Source organism: Tasmannia lanceolata, unplaced genomic scaffold (assembly GCF_043159265.1).
Source record: "Tasmannia lanceolata isolate RefF3 unplaced genomic scaffold, GAP_Taslan_0.1 ptg000023l, whole genome shotgun sequence".
NCBI classification, from domain to species: Eukaryota; Viridiplantae; Streptophyta; class Magnoliopsida; order Canellales; family Winteraceae; genus Tasmannia; species Tasmannia lanceolata.
The window spans coordinates 26599490-26609122 of record NW_027518700.1 but is presented as its reverse complement, the minus strand read 5'-3'; the positions used below and the strand labels follow the sequence as shown (position 1 = coordinate 26609122).

Here is a 9633-nt window from a genome sequence, read left to right as displayed (position 1 = left end):
GTTTAGCAAGAGCATCCAAGTATTCATGATATGGCAATAGCTTTTCTTCTTTGGTTCTCCACTCTCCTTGAGTTTGGCAAATGATTAGCTTTGAATCTCCATATACGTCAAGATTCTCTAAGCCTAAGGCCAATGCAGCCTCAAGCCCAACAATGCATGCTTCATACTCTGCCATATTGTTGGTGCAATTGAATTGTAACTTAACGGCAATCGGAACATGCTCATTTCGAGGTGACACAAGCAATGCCCCTACTCCTTGTCCTGCTTGGTTTGCTGCTCCATCAAAATATAGGGTCCAACCAGTTTCTGGATATTCATCTTCTACCATCATGATCTCTTCATCTGGGAACATTGGTTTGAAAGGCTGGTTTTCTTCTCGGGGTGCTTCTGCCAATTGCTCAGCAATGACTCGGCCCTTTACTGATTTTTGGGTTACATGGGTGATGTCAAACTCAGACAACAACAATAATCATCTGGCAGTTGTAGACACCCCATTTTGTTTTGTTTTAATCAACAAATAAATTAGTGTGTTAAATCCATGTGAGAACCCCCTCTATCATTGATTTATATGTTTTAGGTCATTAATATCTTGATCTGACTTTACGGATCATCAATCGGGACAAAATAAGCTAGGGTCACTTCATAGCCCGGACCCTGATTCCATTCCGAGACCCGATTTCCGTAAATCGTTAGATCAATGGCAGATCATGACCTGGGTCTAACCATCCAAAACCACCTAACCTCTCCTCTCATCCTAACCATTCAAACCTCACCTAACCTCACCTAACCTCTCCTCCCATCATAACCATCCAAACCTCACCTAACCTCACCTAACCTCACCTAACATCACCTAACCTCACCTAACCTTACCTAACCTCACCTAACCTCACCTAACCTCCTATCCCATTCTCCTATAAATACCCTCTCATCTTACCAAAGAAAAGAAGGAAAAAAAAGAAAAGAGGAGAGAACCCCTCTCTTAGAAAATTCAAGCCATCTCTCTAGACCAAATCCCTCTTCTCCATAAGTTTGCATGGAATATCGTCTACAAAAAGGTATGTCTTTTGGAATTTTATTTTCTTTTCTATATTTGTAGGATTGAGTGTTGTTTTGCGTATATTTTGGTTGATGTCATGTTTAATTTTGTACTAGTTTGGCCTTGGTCATGTTCTCACTTATGCTAAATATGATTAATGTGTTAGGGTCATTAGAACCTATTTGCAATGGGATGTTGAAATCATTGGCTTGTTAGGGAATTTAGATTTCTTTTGGGAAAACAATTCATTAAAAATTTTGAACATTTACAAGAAAGAAAACTTGAATTTTACATGAATTATCAAAACCCATTTAATTTGGCTTACAAAACCTCCATCTTTCAATTGATAACAACAGCCCCCACTCCAATTTGATAACAACAGCCCCCACTCAATCTCAAGAACCCAATATCCATACCCCACCTTGCCAAGTAGATAAAAACAACCCCTTTTTCAAACATCCCATTTGAATCTAATCTCAGGCCCATTCAAGCCATTTTTCATATTCACCGTCTTTTAATCACTAAAAAAATAAGAACTATCAAAAGAAAACATGGGGGTGCCAATATCATTCCCGTCATAGTGCTAGCTGTTAGACTTTAAACAGATTTTTCGACCTCTAAACAACAGAATCGTGGGAAATGGTTAACTACAAAGTCGTAGATATTTTCGTGCCGTTTCCAACGAGTATTCGTGCTAGATCAGACAGCGAGCGGTTAAAAAGTTAAGTCCAAAATGGTTGCGGCACACCTTTAGGCATTTCCAGTTTAATGTTGCTGTCCTTTTGTTTGCAACACAAATTCGAACCTCTAAATCACAGATTTACAAACAATGGAGAACTACAAAGTTGTAGCCCTATAAAAGATCTTTCCAACGCATGTTTGTACGTTGAATTTGGCCAAGCGGTTAAAGAGTTACGACAGTTTTAGTGGGCTGCATTTGTCAGATCTTTTAATGGTCAATGGTTTGTCGAATTTGTGCAATTGTCAAAACTTGGTTGTGTTAACGTCATTTTCCAAACCAAAATCGAAAGACATTAATCTAAAGTACATCCAACCTAAAATTAACAAAACTAAAATTCACCCATTTAAAATCCACTGATAAAAATCCGTTAAAAGCCATTAACCAAAAGACCACTAAAAATTTCAAATGAAACTAAAACCTTCTAAATAAACAACTTTAAAAGCTACCAAACACACTAAATACCTTCAGATAATAAAAGCTTCAAGAAAACTCTAAAAGTTTCCACAAACCCAAAAGAATTCGAGATTCCCAAGAGCCGGTGGATTCAAAATTCCTTTAGGAACCCTTAGAGCCCAATTTAGGAACACTGGTGTCGTGTTGTGTCGTGTCCTAAGTTTTAGGGAGTCTTAGGTTTTAGGGAGTCCTAGAGTCAGGAGTCCAGCCTCATCACGGACGTTTGCTATGTATAGCAACCGTGCCATAGGTTTAGTTACACTAGTCACCCGATCTTTTCCATAGGACAAGCCTAGTAAACTAGGATGTAGGCTAACCTGCATTAGTCTAAGGGACAACTTGCATTTAGATAAGAATCATATAGCATCTTCGATGAAATCCTAAGATAATAAAATCCTCAACTTGAATTAAATAACTTCTCTTAAAACTGTTGAAACAGTCAATCCCGTCTAGGTCGGTGTCTTAGTTGAGTTAGGCATATGTAACTTAGCTTAGGTGCACCGAACTACGTCGACTCTGATCCCAGTGAGGCTTGGGTACGTAGGCAGCTTGGATGTCTGATGGCATACCACCCGCGAGTCGGCACCACAAACAAATTGTGGTGTTTTGTATATTAATTTTCTTGTAAATGCTTAATCAAATCACTTAGGACTTTCCATGAAATTAGAATTTTAGGAGAACTTTCACTTAGATTGAATCCAGACAAATTAATAAATCAAGATACACATTTAGGATTCACATTGAAATTAGATCATAGGATGCATGTCACTTAGTTTGCACATTAACATAGAGTTGAATGAGCCATTTAAAATAAATTTAAAAGAGTTAGCTTTTGGAATCGAAGACCGATTATCGGGCAAGAATGGTGCATGTGGTGGATAACTCCCCATACCTTCCATTCTCGTAACCAGGTAGCGAGTCTAGATTTCTGGTTAATTACGGGTCCTAGATCCCACATCTAGGTGGCGACTCTGTCAGTCTCTTTCGTGTGGAATTCGGATTGCCTTAGTGATCCCAAGTTCACAGGAAAGATTAATTCAAATCAATAATAAAATGCACACGCCAATCGCGTGGATACGAGAGACCAAGAGAGAGAGTGCGAGGCGGCTCGCGCCCCACCCCTCTCGCGGGATCAGGGTACCACAGTCTGGCGACTCTGCTGGGGATCACCTAACTTCATTAAAATTCCAAAAGATAATTCATTTGAATTTAATTTAACTGGCTCATAAGAACTCTATCTCTTGTATACTTGTCAGATTAGTTTGTCTTGTTTTATTTTCTCATCACATTTTACTCAAACTTAATCTAACAAAACCTGAAGGCATCATAGATCGCGCGAACTTATTGCACACACTTACATCACTTGCATCTAAACCCTTGCATCTCACGTGCACACACGTCCTATTTTAGGAACCCGGAGTGTTATCTAGCATGGTTGACTGGGATTTCATCACCTGGTGCCTCTGTGCTAGAGAAGCATTCCACCCTTAGCCTGGTACCTTTATGGTACGTAAACGGATCTCTTGTTCACGTACTGATACGCCGGACACTGGTACAGTATATCGAGCAGGGATTCGCGCTAAGGGAACTCTTGGCCTTACCCCTAGATTAACCCACACATGCATGTAGTATACGAACACATGTGCATCACGTGTGTGAGCCTAGTTTAGGATATCCTACCCATTGGTGTCTAGATTAGGCCGTGGTCCATCTTCCAATGGTCACGATCGGTCCTTATATACACGAACAAAGTCATGAGTCGAGATTCTCTCTCCACTCCGATAGATTAGGATTAAGGTTGATGCCTTCAGGTAACACTGATAAAATGTGAAAAAAAAAAAAATTCCCTTTGGGTTAGGATATAAATCCCATCATTTCCAAAGATCTCATAGGATTAGTCATTCATGATCTATCCGTTGAAAGCAATCTTATGCTATCTCATCTAATCTTTTGATCGTGCGCCTTTCGTTCTTCTGTCATACGATTCGATCGTATCTTCATGCCATCCCCTAACTGGCAGATGCAGAATCTCACAATCTTTCGATTATGCGTTCTCATGATCTGATCATGCCTGGTCCAGATAATCCAATCTTGCTTGTACCCCTGGTCTGTTCCTCCTCTAGGGGCTACCTTTTTCAAGATTATTTTGCTAAGTCCTTCAGAGTTCACTCTCAGAATCCTTGAGCTAGGGGCATTTCCCTATGCGAATCAGTCATCATTGTCCAAAATTGAAAGTATCAGCCATGATGATGTTCAGAACGAACCAGCCTTCGCCGAGCCTTCAACGCCAAACAGTTGCAGCAGTTAAAGTTTTAGTCACTTACTATTTTATGTTGAGTCAGTCATCATGGTCAGTATAATTGTTGAGTCCGGTCTTACAGTTAAAGGTCAATGCCTAGTCCAGGCAAGTTATCTTCTGTTTCCCTTTCTTATTTAGAGTTGTGAATCCTGAGCATGTTCAGGATAGGTCGTCTGATGTAATAGCTTTTCTTTAAATAAAATTTCGGTCAGTTCCAAAAAGTTCACTTGTGTCTGTTCTTAAGTGTGCTTCTGATCTTAAAATAAGACTCCCTCTTCAAATGAGGACAAAATTGACGAAACTCCACTTGAGTCACAGCAATTACTTGAACGAGAGGAGGAGCGCCAATCCCAACCTTTCAAAGATGAAATTGAAATGATAAACACTGGCACTGAAACTTTGATTCAGTGAATGCCGATTGAAAATACATTACCCTCTAAAGAGTGTGAAGAATTGATAAAATTATTTCAAGAATAAGAAGATTGTCTAGAAAAGCTACAACCGATACCAGGGGCAAGACATAGATAGAAGGTTCAAGAAAGAATGAAGTGAATATCATATGCTATGCAAGGGGCATAGAGTGGAAATAACTTTCATATTTCCAATCAATGACCTTGGTTCTCAAATTCATAACATGAAGCCAACAAATTCAAGATAAGAAGTTCAAGAACAAGTATTGAAAAGTGGTCATCAGATATCAAGAGTTACAAATCCATAGATGGAGGATGTCAAGGAACAAGTTTCGCTCTATGAAAGCCGAAAGCACGCATTAGAATCTTGAAAGAAGAAAATCCATTATCTTACCTGGAAATGCCGTCAAACTCCGTGAAAAAAAAAAAGAGAAAAAAAAGAAATAAATAATCAGTACCAGACAGACTCTAGTAACCTAGATCGATTCCCAATCTGAACATCGAAAGGCCTCCTTTGGCCGATTAAATCCCAAAATCAAAACCCAATGTCAAAAGAATACCGATTTGCAAACCCTTCGAGCCTAAATCAAATTTTCTTGAAAACCCATCAAACTTGGGGCATTCCCCCGAACTACGCGAGACCTGATCCCTATACTGGGGTACGTAGGCAACTCGGTTGAACCGAGTTCGGTCGATTCAAAAAGGAAAAGAAATTCAATCCTTTCAAAAAAAAAAAAGAGAGGGACAAGTTCCAAAAGAAGAGAAGTTAATTGTTCCAGAAAGAAAAGAAAAAAGGAAAAAAAAAATCAAACAATTTATCTTCAAACTAGGGGCATTCGCCCTGAACTACACACGACCTGATTCCTACCTTGGGATATGTAGGCGACCTGTTCACAGGTTCGGTCGAAATCTTTGTTGAGCCTTAAGCCATTCTTTGAAAAGCCCTATCCTACCTATAAAAGTCCTTCTGGTGTTCAGAACTAATGAGCTAGGTCCTGAGATACAATAAAAAAATGAAATGATGATGAATAAGAAAAATAACGGAGTTTGAAGATCTGCTAGACTGAAAACCTGAAAGGGCGGTCTAGGCAAAATTTAAGATCATTCCCCTGCTAAGTTGAAAACCCGAAAGGGCGGCTTAGGCAAAAGCTAAGGGGATAGCCTGCTGGATCGAAAACCTAGAAAGGTGGTTCAGGCAAAAGTTAAGGCTAGCGCGGTCCGCCAAGTTAAAAACCCTGAAGAGGTGACTTGGTCACGGTAAGAGAATCAGTATAAGAAGGCAACAGCCGGTATCAAGACTGAAGATCAACTGAAGTTCAAGCAAATTCAAGTGATATCCTCAAAACTGGGGGCATTGAAGCTAAGCAATCTTAGGGGTCGTAATTAAATTCTTGAGGCATTACTGTTTCGAGGAAGAAGTCCGGTGTTTACCAATTGAAAAACTATTCCTTGAAAGGATAGACTTACCAAACAAAACATTAACTAAGTCAGAAGCATCACTATGTTTGTCAGTATAGTCAGTCAATCTTTATTATTCTAAGTTCACTCCTTCAGGGCTGCTCAATCCTTTGAGTAGTGCCTTTCATCTAAGTTTTCTCTTTAGAAAGAGTCAATTGTCGTTCCTATGTCCAAATGATGTAACTGTCTTGGTGAAGGAGGCCAGGCCTAGGCAGCTCCCTGCAATTATACCTGAAAGAGCTCGAGAATTTAGTCAAACAACTTCATTTCAAAGAAGATCAGCTCAGAAAAATTCAGAAGTAGAAACATCAGAAAGCCCAGCTTCCGTAAAAAGATCATACCCCAGGAAGGCACCTTAAGCTTGGAAGAACCTCAGATGCAATGGTGGTTGAGCCAATTTCTCAGAAAGATGAACCATTCAAATTCATAATTCCCTTCCGGTTAGTTATCCTGGTCAAGAAATGTTTATCTAAACACCTGTCAAGAAGCAGATCCCGCTTTTCCATGAGAGTCGTTGTTCTAAATTACCAATCTCAAATGTCTTGTTCAAGGTTTCAGTTATCAAAATCCCCAGAAAACAAGACCAGCAGTCTCTTTGAGAAAAATCTTGTTGAAGTTTCATAAAAATGTTCCTAATCCATTCTTGCTAGTAATGGTTCTTCGTTCCAAAGGTTTGCCGTTTCATCATTCGTCAAAGTCCTAGTTTCCAACATCTTTGTCGGGCACGATCCATAATATCCCCGATTTCATTGAGTTCAAAAAAATAAAAAATTCATCAAATCCAATCTTACGTCAAATTCAAGTTCATGGAAAATCTCTAAATTCTTCGAGCCCGTTTGTGAACGGTACCTCTTTTCTCGAGCCCATTTGCAAATGGCCTCGTCTTCTCCTTGAGCCCGTTTGTGAACGGTGCCTCATCTCTCGAGTCCATTTGTGAATGGTTTCGTCTTCTCCTTGAGCCCATTTGTGAACGGTGCCTCATTTTCTGAGTTCATTTATGAATGGTCTCATGTCCTCCTTGAGCCCGTTTGTGGACGGTGCCTCATTTCTCAAAAAATCAAAAATTCATCAAATCCAATCCCCAATTCAAAAAATCCAATCCTACGTCAAATTCAAATTCATAAAAATCTCTAAATTTTTCATTGTTGAATTCATCAATCAAAGCTATCTTGTGTCGTCGAGCCCGTTTGTGAACGGTGCCTCATTTCTCGAGCCCATTTGTGAATGGTCTCGTCTTCTCCTTGAGCCCGTTTGCGGACGGTACCTCATTTTCCAAAAATAAAAATTCATCAAATCCAATCCCCAATTCAAAAAATCCAATCCTACGTCAAATTCAAATTCATAAAAATCTCTAAATTTTTCATTGTTGAATTCATCAATCAAAGCTATCTTGTGTCGTCGAGCCCGTTTGTGAACGGTGCCTCATTTCTCGAGCCCATTTGTGAATGGTCTCGTCTTCTCCTTGAGCCCGTTTGCGGACGGTACCTCATTTTCCAAAAATAAAAATTCATCAAATCCAATCCCCGATTCAAACAAATCCAATCTTACGTCAAATTCAAGTTCATGAAAAATCTCATGTCCTCTTTGAGCCCTTCTGTGAAAGGTGCCTCATTTCTCGAGGCCGTTTGTGAATGGTCTCGTCTTCTCCTTGAGCCCGTTTGCGGACGGTACCTCATTTCCCAAAAATAAAAAATTCATCAAAACCAATCCCCGATTCAAACAAATCCAATCTTACGTCAAATTCAAGTTCATGAAAAATCTCATGCCCTCTTTGAGCCCGTTTGTGAACGGTGCCTCTTTTCTCGAGGCCATTTGGGGATGGTCTCGTCTTCTCCTTGAACCCGTTTGTGAACATGTTTCTCATTCTCTGAGTCCATTTGTGAATGGTCTCATGTCCTCTTTGAGCCCGTTTGTGAAAGGTGCCTCTTTTCTCGAGGCCATTTGTGAATGGTCTCATCTTCTCCTTGAGCCCGTTTGCGGACGGTACCTCATTTTCCAAAAATAAAAAAATTTATCAAATCCAAATCCTTAATTAAAAAATAAAAATAAAAATCCATTCCTACGTCAAATTCAAGTTCATAAAAAAATCCCTAAATTCTTCGAGCCCGTTTGTGAACGGTGCCTCATTTCTCGAGTCCATTTGTGAATGGTCTCGTCTTCTCTTCGAACCCGTTTGTGAACAGGTGTCTCATTCTCTGAGTCCATTTGTGAATGGTCTCATCTTCTCCTTGAGCCCGTTTGTGAACGGTGCCTCATTTTCTGAGTCCATTTGTGAATGGTCTCGTGTCCTCTTTGAGCCCGTTTGTGAACGGTGCCTCATTTCTCGAGTCCATTTGTGAATGGTCTTGTCTTCTCCTTGAGCCCGTTTGTGAACGGTGCCTCATTTCTCGAATCCATTTGTGAATGGTCTTGTCTTCTCCTTGAGCCCGTTTGTGAACGGTGCCTCATTTCTCGAATCCATTTGTGAATGGTCTCGTCTTCTCCTTGAGCCCGTTTGTGAACGGTGCCTCATTTCTCGAGTCCATTTGTGAATGGTCTCGTCTTCTCCTTGAGCCTGTTTGTGAATGGTGCCTCATTTCTCGAGTCCATTTGTGAATGGTCTTGTCTTATCCTTGAGCCCGTTTGTGAATGGTGCCTCTTTTCTCGAATCCATTTGTGAATGGTATCGTCCTCCTTGAGCCCGTTTGTGAACGGTGCCTCATTTCTCGAGTCCATTTGTGAATGGTCTTGTCTTCTCCTTGAGCCCGTTTGTGAACGGTGCCTCTTTTCTCGAATCCATTTGTGAATGGTATCGTCCTCCTTGAGCCCGTTTGTGAACGGTGCCTCATTTCTCGAGTCCATTTGTGAATGGTCTTGTCTTCTCCTTGAGCCCGTTTGTGAACGGTGCCTCTTTTCTCGAGTCCATTTGTGAATGGTTTTCTATCCTCCTTGAGGCCGTTTGTGAACGGTGCCTCATTATCCAAGTCCATTTGGGAATGCTTCTTATCCTCGTTGAACCCGCTTGTGAGCGGCGTCTCATCTCCTTCTAAAAACTGTTTGAGAGCGATCTTTGTCCTTTCCCTTCAGAATCCATTCGAAAATGATATCTCATTCTCTAATTGCCCGTTTGTGAACGGCGCCGCATCGAGTTTTTATTATTATTCAAGTTCTAGGGTTTCATCTAAGGTTTTGCATTATGTTAAGGTGCGTTGTGTCTAGAGAGTCCTTTGTCGATTAAAACTACGCAAAATGGTTC

At 40.4% G+C, this 9633-nt stretch overlaps 1 long non-coding RNA gene across 1 annotated transcript; it reads left to right on the top strand.

Moving 5' to 3' along the window:
- Nucleotides 1–559: 559 nt before the first annotated feature.
- LOC143856770 (uncharacterized) lies at nucleotides 560–4751 on the top strand. The gene is made up of 2 exons (XR_013238342.1): nucleotides 560–1055; nucleotides 4252–4751. It is a non-coding gene; the product is annotated as an uncharacterized LOC143856770 (long non-coding RNA).
- The last annotated feature ends 4882 nt before the right edge of the window (nucleotides 4752–9633 follow it).